Source organism: Pinus tabuliformis, chromosome 5_1 (genome assembly GCF_031772625.1).
Source record: "Pinus tabuliformis cultivar Carrire ecotype Pingquan chromosome 5_1, CPIR1, whole genome shotgun sequence".
In the NCBI taxonomy this organism is placed as follows: domain Eukaryota; kingdom Viridiplantae; phylum Streptophyta; class Pinopsida; order Pinales; family Pinaceae; genus Pinus; species Pinus tabuliformis.
The window spans coordinates 663,079,588-663,093,500 of NC_142305.1; positions in this window are offsets into that span (position 1 = coordinate 663,079,588).

Sequence of the window (13,913 nt, forward strand, 5' to 3'; positions counted from 1 at the left end):
AAGTATCTCTTAAGATGATGGCCATTAACAGGGAGTTTCTCAGTATCTCCCTGTAGAGTTTTCAATCTGTAAGTTACTTGGCCAATTTTTTCCTCAACTTGGAGTGGGCCTAGCCATAAATGTTGGAATTTCGTGTGCCCACCCTTTCGGGTGACGCTATCGGACCAGGGGGCATTTATTAGAGCATTGTGCTAATTCCCCTGGTTTTCAGTGACAAATGTGTAGATCACATGGATGAAGTTTTTATTTGAGGATTGTGTGACTCTATTTCCCTGGGGGTAATAGCTTGATGCATATCTTATGCGAATTGATTTATCGATAGCGAATTCAGTTAACTTTAGTGATGAAAAATATGAAGTGTTATTAAACATCAGAGCATTAGGGAAGCCAAAACTATTGACATAGATTTCCCAATGAAAGATATTACATCGTTTTTACTCTCAATCACAAGACGGTCATGCTCCTTTTTAACAACGAGTTCATTTCTGAATTTCTTCCCACAATGCAGGAGCTCAAGGATCTGCTTGTCACCTTTGAATGCCTGCCAATTTGAGATGTTATTAGGTATGAATGGCCTGAAAATCAATTCAACATAATATTTATTCTTGTTTAATCTAAGATCATGAAAAGGATTTGCAGCCATACCAATCATCAGATCTACATCTTGGTTTTGCCATCGAGGTATGTGTAATATTAGAAGAATCAAAACTGTTAATCAAACTCCATACCTCATGTTGGTATCTTTCCAAGTATTGTGAATTGTAATGTATCCTTTACATCACCTGTTCCATGATTATCTGTGTGTCGCCAGAAGCTTTGAGATTTCTTGCCTTCATATCAAGGGCCCTTTTCAAGCCTTGCAGTAGGCCTTCATATTCTGTTGTGTTGTTGGTGCATGAAAAATCAAATCGACTGGCCATCAAAATGAGAATACTCCTAGCATCTACACCTTCAAGGTAGTTAGAACCATCAAAATAGAGTGTCCAGAACATAGAATCTAATGTTACATCAATTGAACTGCTATCTAAGAAATTTTTCCTATCATATACTATAATACAGGATAGTTCATTAGTCGGATTATGGGAGGGAATTTCCAACTGTGTATATGTCAAAGTTTCTTCAATTGTTCCTGCCTGGAATTCTCCAAAATAGGTTTCTGTAGCATAAACATTAAAACTATAGTTCCCAAGGATGGATTTGGTAAACATTACAAGCTCATTGGGAGCATTTAGTTTCGTTACCACATACTTCATGTATCTTTCTCGATCAACTCTCAACATATCACCTTTCCCCTTCTATGGCAGCAAGAGGTGGGACCAATTAGTTAAGAAATATCCATTGAGTTTTACAAACCAATCCCTACTAAGCAGCATTCCATAGGCCTCGGGTATATTGACTACCACTATATCCATGACTTGTGTGTACTATGGTTTAGCAACCATCCAAATCAACACATCTTTCAATTCCCCAATTACTCTCACATTTTTCCTATCTAATTACATAATTCAAGTCCCAATTTTCTTAGATATTGCATGTAGTATTTTAGCAACAACATAAGGCATCACAGTGGATGAGGCACCAGAATCTACTAGGAAATTGTGTATGTTAATGTTAAGAATTTCAAATGTGATAAGGAAAGATGGGGTCATGGATTTTGATTTTGTCCCTATCATGGCTGCATTGACATCTTATGGTTTTTGATTCATTTTGGACAGAGTGGCTTCCATAGTTGATGGCATTTGGGCTGCAATGGAGGTGTTGACAGCTTTGGACACTAACTTCTTGGTTTGGCTGCTTGGGATGGTGGGAGTTTTGGAATTTCTCTCATTCATAGCTTTCAAGAGAAAATATCTTTGCTGTATTAATTTTAGCAAATCAAAGTATGTGATATTGGCCCTAGATTTCTTAAAATCATCCACCATGTTGTAGTCAATGTTATAAACAGGATAGGGAAGAGTAAACATACTAGTTTTTCCATTCTTAGGTGGGGGTTTACCATATTGAGTAGCCTTCATTGCAGTGGGAGATGCATTTTCTTTCTCTCGATGGTTTGCAACAGGGGTATTCTTGGATTGACCGCTGGGTCTACTCTTCTCAATAGGAACTTTGGGAGCAGGTGTCTTCATAGGGCAAACATCTTTCTTGGTCTGATATATAGGCTTCATGACACCTGCAAGTGGCTATTTGCTTCGTGTGTGGATTTCATTAGTGTGGATTTCTGCAATACTGTCTCCTTGGTCATCATCGTTCTCATTTGTATAGAAATCCCACAGTACGTTGATTTGGGATTCTTCTTCCAAGGGCTCTTCTACTTGGTATTCTTCCTCATCTTCTTGTTCTGGCTCTATCTCCACTATAGGTTCTTCTTAGTTGAGGAGTGGTCTGATAAGAGCCACCTCTTCTATGTTTAAATTCCCTTCGTTGGGTGGAGCAGGTAGTGCAAGTGGATCATGACTGCCTTATGTCTTCTTACGATGGAAAGGTTTGAAGGGTTTTCTGTTGTTATACTCTCCTCCACTCCCATTCATACTCTCTCCAGAATTCCTTTTCATATCGATGACTATATTTGTCAGCTTCTTAATGATCTGATGCAAACCTTGTACATCTGTGGTATCCTTTTCCTTGGTTTTAACCCCTTTGTTATCACTCCCATTATTATTCTTGGATGCTTGAGAGGCTTACTTTTCTCCGGTTGTAGGGAGGCATGCTGTGAACCTGAGCATTTCATTCTCGACTTTTACTGCTTCACCGATAGCACCTTGTAAGTTCTATGCATTACTCCTTTTGACCCACATCATAGTAGGGACAGGGAAAGCAGTGATGTATAATTCCATGAGCACCTCTTTTGTAGGTCTGGCGGTGGCCAGGATTTTTTTGAACAAGGTGTTGAACCAGATATTGAAATCCTTAACCTTTTCCTTGGTTTCCATTTTTAAACGGGATAATTCTAGGACTAGGGCAGAAAAGGTTTTGTCATCACCATATTTATCTAAAAAGGCCTGTTGAAAGGCGGCCCACAAGCTGATCGATCTAATTCTCAAGCTAAAGTACCATGTGGAAGTTGCACTAGTCAAGGTATAAGGGAATAGGATATAGACTATATCTTCATCAGCTACCCCCAGCATGCACACAACCAAGAAGAATGAATTGGTATGGTTTTCAGCGATGTCTCCCCACTCAGGGTCGAATTTAGGTAGTACCTTTTCTGCATTCTTGGGTAAGGGATGCTGTTGCCCAGGTATCGCCATGGCATACTAAGCAAGCCAAGGAGGCAATTCTCCCGAAGGAGGTGGGAGTCAGTTTCCACCTGGTGGAGGAATATTAGCCATATCGAGGATGAGGATGTTCTGGTTGAGAGCTTCTCCATTAGGATTTTCCAAATCAGGCTAGGGATTTCCTTCAAACAAGGAATCCTCAGGGATTTCTTCCCAAGGAGAGTTGATACTCTGCAAAGAATCAAGCACAATATCTTAAAGAGAAGGGGCTATAGAGGTTTCTTCGTTTATGTGATAGACCCTTGTCTTTCTTTTTGCTATCGGAGGTAGTGACTGAAACATTGGGAGTTATGATAGGGAACCAGCGTAAGCCTGAGTAAGTCTTCTGACTCATTGTTCCTGAGTGACAAGATACTCCAACAGTGTCTCTTCCTCGAAATGAGGCTTTTCCGATGAGAGGAGGGGTATTTTCGACCTTCACAATCCATGTATTAACCTTCTAGGATCCATGTGTGACACTTATAGATGAAATCTTGAAAAGTTGTGGATGGCGGTTCAGGCCCTCCTTCTAGCGCCAATTTGTTGACATGGCGAATGTTTGCTATACCAAAAAGGGGAACTAACCTAATCACAAGCCCCAATTAGACCTACTTTCGTTTGGAATGGCTAGTTCCAACAGGTTTTAAGGGACCCCATAAACTATTAGATGCATTGACATATTGCTTATGGGAGGAAGACTTCAATTAAATCAACAAAATAAAACAACTAACCTCTATGTATTAAATCCTATCTACACTACTTCTAACTACTCTAATCTAGTTCTAGCTATCCTAATCTATCCTGTAGGAGCATGACAAAAGAGAGGTTAAACATAATATATGAATCCCAAGTCTAAATGAATCAATTATTCCTTCACATAAGAACAATGTTGCATCAATTCTAAATTGCAAACCAGTCACTCATACAGGAATACACATTCCTTTTATGGAATTAAAGCTTGCAACTGATGTTTAACATAGTTTCAAATCAAGGACTGCTCATGAATTAACTATGATGAAGAATCACATTCAAACAACCAAAGCTAATCATAAACTGTAAGTCATCAATGGGAACAAACACACATCACATTCATATTTATGCTCACAACAACATCCTGATTCTTAATAAATAAAGAAGAGGAAAATCAATTTGAGAAAAGGCTCCTTCTCTGACCCAAGTAATCTTCCTTACTCACCATAAAAAAGTTATTTTTCCAAATGAAAAAGCCTTTATTACTTCTCCGGAGGGAATATTTATGCCCCTGGAAATGACCCTTGGTCTTCCTTTCCAACCCTTCCCCTTCCCTCTCTCTTCCTTCATTATACAAATCAAAATAAACAGAGGAAGCCAATCGGTGTCACTGTTGACACATAGAGGGTGTTTCCTATCATTATGACACTTCATTTCTTGGAGAATTGAATGGTTATTGATCAAAGGGGATGACTGTGTGTCATCTCGTCATGATGTAATATAGAGCGGTTTCACTTTCGGAATACATAGGCAACACCTGGACATATGACTGCCACGCCATGAAACCAAATCTTCAAATAAACATATCCCCATGGGTAAACTTCTTGGATCTGTGCATGCATCTTTTATTTGGAGTCAAACTTGAAGCTTATGCATCCATCGTTAGGCCTAGCTTTCCTTCTCTCAGTCCTCACCTACATAAATGGCCAACATTAGTTACACATATGTAGATATGATAAAACTTTCTTGAAAAAAAAAAAATTTGCATTCATGAAAGATTTATAACATTACAAGCAACAATCATGGAAGAATTGGCCCTTGGTCTTTAATCCACTCATTGATTTGGTATTGTAAGCGGAAATCTGATTTACACTGAAATTCCCCACAAAACACCGTGCTGCATCTAAAATCCGGACTTGAAAAACTACAGGCAGGAACCCATACCCTGTTGGGTCCACTACATCGCATTGCATCATGCCATGAGCTTGGGCTTAAGATTATGCTGACCTATTGTCTGGCTTGACCCAACATGTACACATGTTGGAGTTCATAATTCTCTTACTTCCACCATATAAGGCTTCCCTTTGTAAAACCTAGGCTCCATCACCTTTTCGAAATACAAGGGAGAACACGGTCAAAACCCATGGATGGTCATAAGGCCGGACTTCAAATGTTATATGCTCTAGTTTATAATCATCGGTGTGTCTGGGGTATAATGATGCACCATATATATAAGCCCTGGGACCCCGCTTGACCTGAAATATATAGAATACGGTCGATAATATTGTCGGGTTCGGAGGGCAGTGGTGCACCATATATGTATAACACCTAGGACCCCGCTGATAGTGATATAGAGATATATCTTCTAGATATGAAATATATAGAATACGGTTAATACTACAGTAGGGTCTGGAAGCTAACGGTGAACACTAAATGTTAGTGTTAATTACGATAGGTGGAAAAGGGGTTTTACACATGTTTTTTGAGCATTTCCACTATAAAGAGTCATGATGGAAATAATGATATGATGGAGGGTTTTATGAGTCAAATAAATCCCGATGAGCATATGAATGATGGGCTTAAACAGGGTTATATGCGAGGGATTTGTTAAGGGACTTTAACCATTTGTGAATGGAAGATTTAACTCTCTAGAGAGATAAATCCATCAGGTAAAACATATCATTCGAAGAGATGCAAGAATAACTTCTAGGGGAGGCATCCAAAATTTCTGCCAAGGCAAGTTTTCAATGGGTGGTGGTTGTGGCCACAACATGTGGAAAGGTATCCCCAACCCTGCATACCAGCATAGTCCCTGCAGGTACCCAAATGCATGCATCAAATGACCAATAATGTCCCGAGACAAATTAACATGGAAAAGATGAGTTGAATTTGATTAAGATATATTCTATCCCACAACACTACTCTAATAATTTAAGCTAATGTAAATAACTCCTAAGTTGCAGAGAATAAGAATGTAAAAGGATCACAAACTAACATCTATCCATTTCCAATAAATAATAAACATATATTTTTGGATTGTGATTGTAGATCTTTCCAATTGCTCTTCCCACAAGAGAGGCAATAGGAAGGCCTGCAATTACAAGTTTTATTGATATAACATCTACTGAAACAAGAGAATGATTTTAATTCTTTGAAACAAGAACAAGAAGGAAATACAAGAGAGGGACTAAAGCCTCTGGGTTGGGCCCAATTCTAAGGGATTCAACCCTCCAAAACTAACTCAAATGTAGATTAATGGTAAACTTCTCATTAAGATAAAATAATAGTCGCATACATCATATGAAAGTTAAGAATAACAATGTCAATCACTAGGCTCTTAGTAGCTACTATTATCTGCAACAAAATTTTGAGTCCTAATGAGCCTTTCATATGGCTTACTTATACAAAATTGATTTAGCAGCAACTTCCTTAAAAGGAGGAATACCCCCCTTCAAAATCTAAAGATTTGTGGATATGGTCCCCTTTTTCCTTGTCATGTACTTGGAGTTCCTCGACTGCTAGTGAATTTGAGCTGTTGGAGATGATTATGTGATCTCAAGCCAACTTAGGGAGTTAATGAGGCGGGCAATCTCCCTATATTCTCTCTAGGTGTATCTATGAAGCCCCTGAATTGGTAAATATCTCCAAATATTCTTCTTTGACCTGTATATTAATACATTAGGACATACAATATGAAAAACACCTTTTAGTCTTCCTACTTAGAAGATTATGGAAAAATATGTGAATTAATGTGATAAAAGGAGAGTTTTGAGGGTTGGAGGATAGCACAATGAACTCCAAAAGGTACCCATTGATTGGACCCATGATCAACCCACTGCTTAAGGTGTTGCTTACCCTTTGAGAAACTTACTCACTAATATGAAGGTCATTCATGGCCCTGGTTGCCTCTTTGACATCCCAAGTCATTTCATATGGTATGCCTTCCAATGGATAGAAACTTGCATTTGTCTCTATGTCTATCCATTACTTTTATTACTCTATTTGGTTTCTTCCTTCTTGTAGGCCTAATAGGAAGGGAGGACTGAGTTTGAGCCCTATCCAATTGATCTTTAGCCTTTACATGATCCTTTTGGATAGTGGGGTTTTCCCCAAGGAATTCCTTAGTATTTCTAGGGAGTGATATTCTATGATTTGTAAACATTGAGGTAGGGCCTCCCATCTTCTTTGGAAATCCTGCAAATTTTATGTCCCCACCATCCTAAAAGTGTCCTAAAAATGTAATATGGATTTCTCTTGGGATTCTATTTACCTAAGTTTGAATTCCAGATCAAAGGGGATGAGATTTTGGTTGCTCATGACAGCCTTATGGCTCACTAATTTCACTTTGATATATAAGGGCTCTATTTCTTCCTTTGTTATGACCATTTTCACTTCTTTGACCCTTGTTTCCTTATGGGTCAACCAAGAGGCTAAATCCATCCATTTTATGTCTCCCAAGCTTGAGTTGGGGTCCCATAATTTCATGTGTGTGACGATTAAGTTGTGCATGTAAAACTCAGTTATCTTGGCTCTATCCTCAATACTATCCCTTTTGCAAAAGTTGATGAATTTCGTGTAGTTTTGGAAAGGAAATGAGTCATACTCTTCCAACGCCTTAATTTGAAACTATAGCCACTACTGTTTGAGGAAAATAACATAGGATTTGGATGGTTTCCTACATTGGATGGCTTCTATAGATAAACTTTCCACGGTGGCAAGTTATCACTCTTTTTCTTGCAACTCCTCTTTTAACCTGGTGTTTTCTTCTTATAGTTGTTCCCTCATGATTGACTCCCTTAATTTCAGATCATTCAATTCTTTTCCCATCTCATTTAATTTCTCCTCCATGAGGCCCACATCTTGTATAGTTTTGTATTTCACAAACCACATCCATCTATGTGCTGTAAGTCTTTCCTTATCTAACTCAAAGAAGAGTGGGATGGCAGATTTATTAGGTATAATCCTGCCTTGCTTAACAAATTTTTAGTAGGATTCTAGTTTGGGTTGTGGATCAGGCTCTTGAAGCTCTTTAAGGCCTTTTTAATATCCTTTTAGGGTGGTTTCTACTTCCTATAGCACCTCCTCCTACTCCTATAGAAACCCTTTTTCTCCTATAGTAGCCCCTGTTCCTCCTGTAGTCGTTTTGTCTCCTCCCAGAAATATTCTTTTTCTTCTTGTAACATGGAAAATTGAGTCTTGACCTTCTTAGAGGTGACCTCGCTAGTGGTGGGCCTTCCCATAGGGAGCACAAGTTTCTTGGTTTTGGCCTTGGGAGAAGTAATTTCCTCAATTTTCCCTCACTAGGTCCCACTTCTTCCTTCTTACTTGCCAACTCCTTTATGTTGATTGGGACCTTCCTAACGCGCTAAGACTTTCCTTGCCTTATCTTAGTGCTCTTTCCTATTTTTAAGTACAAATTTCCTTTCCTTGGATGCTTTCTTTTGGGCTTGATAGGTGTGCTCAAAGTGGAAAATTTTGCACCCACTTCTTGCTTAGTGTTCCCTGGAGAGAGAATTGTTTTATGTCCTTGTTTTTTGGCTCTTGAGGTCCCTTCAGGGTCCTATTTCTCTGTCCCTTGCTTATGTCTTTCTCGCTCTTTACTTTCTAGTTTTTATTCCTTTTCTTATTCTTCCTCCTCTTCTTCCTTCTTTCCTTCCCTACCTCCAATGTTAGAGGTTGGCATTTCTTCATGTGCGATGGCTTGGGTTCCAATGAAAATTTCCCTTTCCATGTCTACAATATCAGTCCATATCACAGGGTTCCTCAGGTGACACAGAGCATCCATAACAATCAATTTAATGATTCCATGGTGGGAAATTTGTTGGTGCTTCCTTTCCCTCACATTTTGGCCCATTTCAATGATAGACTGTAGGAGGAAATGAGGAACATTGAGCCTCTTTGGGATAGGTAATTCTTTCTGGTATCTTATCTCATGGAGCAACCGAAAATGGAAGGAACATATAATGCTCAACCTCTCATCACAGAATATGTATTTTAGAATGTGATAGACCACTTCATCCCATGGGTAAGGTAGGTTCTCCCTTCTCACTCCATTGTTATCTTCTACATGCCTTTCTGTCATTATAAAGAAGTTATTCTTGGTTTTGGTACCCACTACTTTGTCCTATTTTCTCCATCGAATTCCTAAGGGTAATGTAGTCGCTCTCCTTATGAGTGAAACGTTTAAATATATTCCAAGTCCTCTTAAAATAGTAGTGGAACTATCTTGTCATTATGGATTTAGTACCATGGAAAATTCATGGGTTATATCATCATCATACCCCTTCAATTGTCTAAAGCAACCCATCCAATGATTCCTTACAAAAGTATTTACCATAGATGGATGTTGATGAATTCTCATTGTGCCTATGGGCTCTCTTTTGTTAAACCCTTCCTCCATTTCTCCTTATACTCCTTCTCAAGGATATTTACGTGTATTTTAAATTTTGGCTTTAGAGCAGTCTCGATTGTAGTGTCAAAATTTTCCTTTATATCAGAGGGGGACAAGGATGCTAGTAATTTTTTTTTAACAAAACTAACTTTTCCTAACAATTTCCAAAGGGAGATACTACCTAATTCTTTGCTACAGGTCACTTGATCCAAGAATAATTTTCCATAGAGAGGTATGGAAATTAGAGATGGAGAGAGAAACTTACTCCTTTGAAGATAAATTTGTCATGTGCATGAGGGTTTGAGGGAAACTTTGGGTAATTTTCACTCTCTTTATCGCTTCAATTCTCTCCTTTAGTAGTGCAAAGCCTCCTGTAGTAGTTAAGGGCCTCATGTAGCTCCTCCTGTAACTCTTCCTATAGAACCTGAAAAAAATGATTGAGGCAACTCAGTGGAACCTTAGGCAGTCTTTGATAACACTAACTCATCCTTCTCTAACTTTCTTCTTGAAATGAGTGATTATACTAATCAGTTCAAGATTTGTATTTAGTATTCCTTTTGTGGTAAAGGCTCGATGTGCTTTGATGACAGGGAACTTGCACAACCTCCTTTTTTTTAATCGTTGTCCCCACTCCTTGCAATCATCACCCTACTCCTTGTGATCATCACCTCACTCCTCGTAATAACCACCTCACTTGAGGTGAATTTTCCACATGCATGTGTGAATGAAATGAACTTTATTTTACTAATCGAAGGTGGTAAATTTTACTAGCCACCTCCAACCCATTAAAAATTTATTTCTCAACCATTACACATTTTATCATCATATGCATAGGGAGGAGGTGAGGGTTGTCATTCATGAGCCTACTTGTGATGTCGAATTCCTAGAGAATATTGCATGCTGGAGCTCGAATCATAATATGATGATCCTAAAGGTATTGATTTCATTTGCATTCTTATGCACACATTCTCATATATTAATGAGTCTTTGACATATAAAATTGCTATGTGTGTGCACGTTTCTTTCTAGTGTTTAATATGATTCTAGTGGAGTGGATGGAATGATTCCTAAGGAGGATGTGTCCCTTCTCAATCTTCATAAATGTCTTTATGATACTCAAGGTGGCTAGATCTTCTGCTCTGTGAAATTGATGTTGAGTTATGTTGTGACTACATAGGTTACTACAAGAGGAATCCTCTCTTGTATCCATCATTTAATTCCTCTTCGAGACCTCATTAATTCATGTGGGATTGACGTAAATTCATAGGAGCTATAAGGATAGGTTAAAAATAATCAATAGGTGGTCTAGTTGGTGGAAAAGTTGATGACATACCCTTTTCTAATATTCTTTGTGTAAGGCAGAGTGAAATTTGAGGATGAGCCTTGGCTAGATGTAATGGATGAGTGATTAAGGTGATATAGGTGGATCACTCTCAACATTTCTTAGAGAATACATGCCCCTTTTGGCCCCTTTTCCAATAAAATCTACCTCCTATACAATTTCAGGGTTCTCCTGTAGCATTTCAGGTTGCTCCTGTAGCATTTCAGGAAAATCTTGTAGCATTTCGAATAGGAGGTGAAGAATGATGCTATTACTGGCAAGATGATGGAGAGAGGTAGGGAGGTGATTGAAGAGGGCGAGAATGCAATGGATGGATGGAAAAATGGACGAAGGAATATTGAATATAATCTATAGACATGGTTCTATTGATTGTCTGGAGTCCTACAAAAGAGAGATGTTAGCAACATTACTCTAAGAACTCCTCATGTTTTATCTTTTTTTCTCCTTTTTTTAGACATGTAGGTTTCCTCTATAGATGTTTTCATCCTCCATGTCTACCCTAGGTGCCTTATAGGAGGTTTTCACCTAGGGATCTTTTCTTTTCTTTTCTTTTTCCCTTTTTTTTCTTTTCTCTTTGGATTCCCGAGAGAGGTTTTCAACCTTAGAGTTGGCCTTAGATTCCATAAGGAGGTTTTCGCCTAGGCCCTTTATTGCTTTTTCTCTTTTTTATATCTTTTTAGAAGTTGTGTAGATTGAGGACTCTGAGCCTCCCAATCACATTAAGTTGTCTATTTATTGAACTAATAAATTCTTCCTTGGACTGTGGTGTTTTATACAACTTTAACCTATGACCATTGAGAAGTAAGGGTATCCATTCCTCATCAATTATTCTGATTTGGATAGACCCATTCTCATGTCATTTCTCTACTAGATAGGGACCCAAAAATATCGTCATTAAATTTCCCTTGAAATCCTTGAATCTAGAATCATATATCATGGCCCAATCTCCTTCTTGAAAATTTTTCTCTTTCATATGTTTTTCATGCCAAATCTTCCTTTGTAGTTGGATTACCTCAGTGTGCAGGAGAGCTTGCAGCGTAAATTCATCTAGACCATTGAGATGGAGGTGTTATCACTCAGATTTTCCTTGAAGTTGTTAGGAAGAGGAAAGGGTCCAAGGTAACCACAAACCAACTTTTAAGTACAAAATCTAGCTAATCTGTACTCAGAGAGGGCTCTCTCTTTATGATTTATCTTGGTTTTGAAAGATATTAGGCTAGTTGTGAAGTCTAGAAGTTTTGTTTGAGTTTGGGTGGTGAGATTCAAAAGTAGAGGGGTAGGACTGAGTAGTTTAGGCCATTGGGCTAATGGAGTCAAAGAAGATGGCTTAACTGGATTTGGTTTCTTAACAAAGGATGGTTTAACAGGGCAATATGGTCAGATAGGGAACAAATAAAGACTTGGAATAGATGGAATGGACTCAAATTGGGTGGACAGTAGTTAAAAATCCTTCAACCTATTTCAAAAAGGAACTTGAATGATTACTAACAAAGAGTAGTTGAGTATTCTTTACTAAATAATCAAAATGAATAAACTATAAAATAGAAGCAATTAAGATTTCACTGTTTATGCTAGTTCAGAAGAAAACATCGAGAATAATAACGATTGAAAACAAAGTGCAATCAAGCATTTTCCGAATTACTCTTTTTTGTTTATCATTGAGATATGAAACATATATGATAGAAGAAACAAGGAAAACTTTAAAATATAACATATAGAGGAATTATTGATCCGGTGTTTGATTCAAGAAATTTGTGGAAATTCGTTTGCATCAATTCTTTATCCAGCAAGCCATACAAAAGTTTGTCCAGCAGTGCTTTTATTCCAAAATAATCAAAATTATAGAAATGTTTAAGAATCCACCCTCAATACTTTGATTGAGAGAGTATTTATACAAAAAATTTAGAAAAAATATCCCATAACAGAGTGACATATATTCTAGGATGACTATGAATAAGTTACAAGAAAATAGAGACAAATGGTCTTGAAGATAGGAGAAAAGGTAAACTGATGTTGTATTGTTCCTATTCTCACTGAGTGTGGTGGAGGTAATCCCTATGATTTGGCTAGCTGCTTTCTTCTTTGGTAACATTGTGTTGGTTGCCCTGTTTTCACTGATACTCTTTACCTGGACTGATACACTTCGACCTATTTGATTTTTGTTCATATTTGTTCATCTTCTTTACCGTTATTTACTACAGTAAATAACAAAAATTTACATGTTACCAAGGATAATTTTACAAAATTTCCAATATGTCTTCCCACCATTTTGGTCTTGGCAATCTGTGTTTCTGAAGTTTCGTCAGGGTCTCATCAATTTCTATGTACCTGAAAAAGGTAGGCTGAATTGGGAACAAGTGCTTTATCTCATGCTCAACATAGAACATGTTCTCCAGGCTATCATAGAGAACTCTTCCTGTAGGCAATGCTTTGGTTCCTAAATCACTTGTTGATGAACCTACTTGGTTGCTTGCATACTTATTCAATTTCTCCACATAGTCTTTATGAGTCATTAGTTTATCTTGAATAACTAGAGGACTTGGCAACACTTTACTTCTGCAATAGAGTTCTTTTAGTAAAAGCCCTTTTGATCTCCAAAATTGCTCCTGTTCTATCGTGAATGACCAGCTCTTCAAGCTGGTACTTATTCCTAGTATTCAAAAATTGTACGAGATTGTTGGCTTCTTCAGGAATATTTCCTAATTTTGCCCTTGTCTTTTGAATTTCTTCTTGAGCTAGTTTCACTAAGTCAATTTGCTAAAAAATTATTTGAATTGATGGCCAAGCATCATTTATTGATTGAGTCATGTTGGTCCAAAGAATTTTCTTGATTTCTAATAGAGGCTTGTGAAAAGTAAGGTCTTTTTCCAATGATTTTTGTTTCTTTTCTAATACTTTAATCTCTCTTGTCTTTTCTGTAGCATTTATTTTCGAGAGATCATACCTTTGTTCTAAG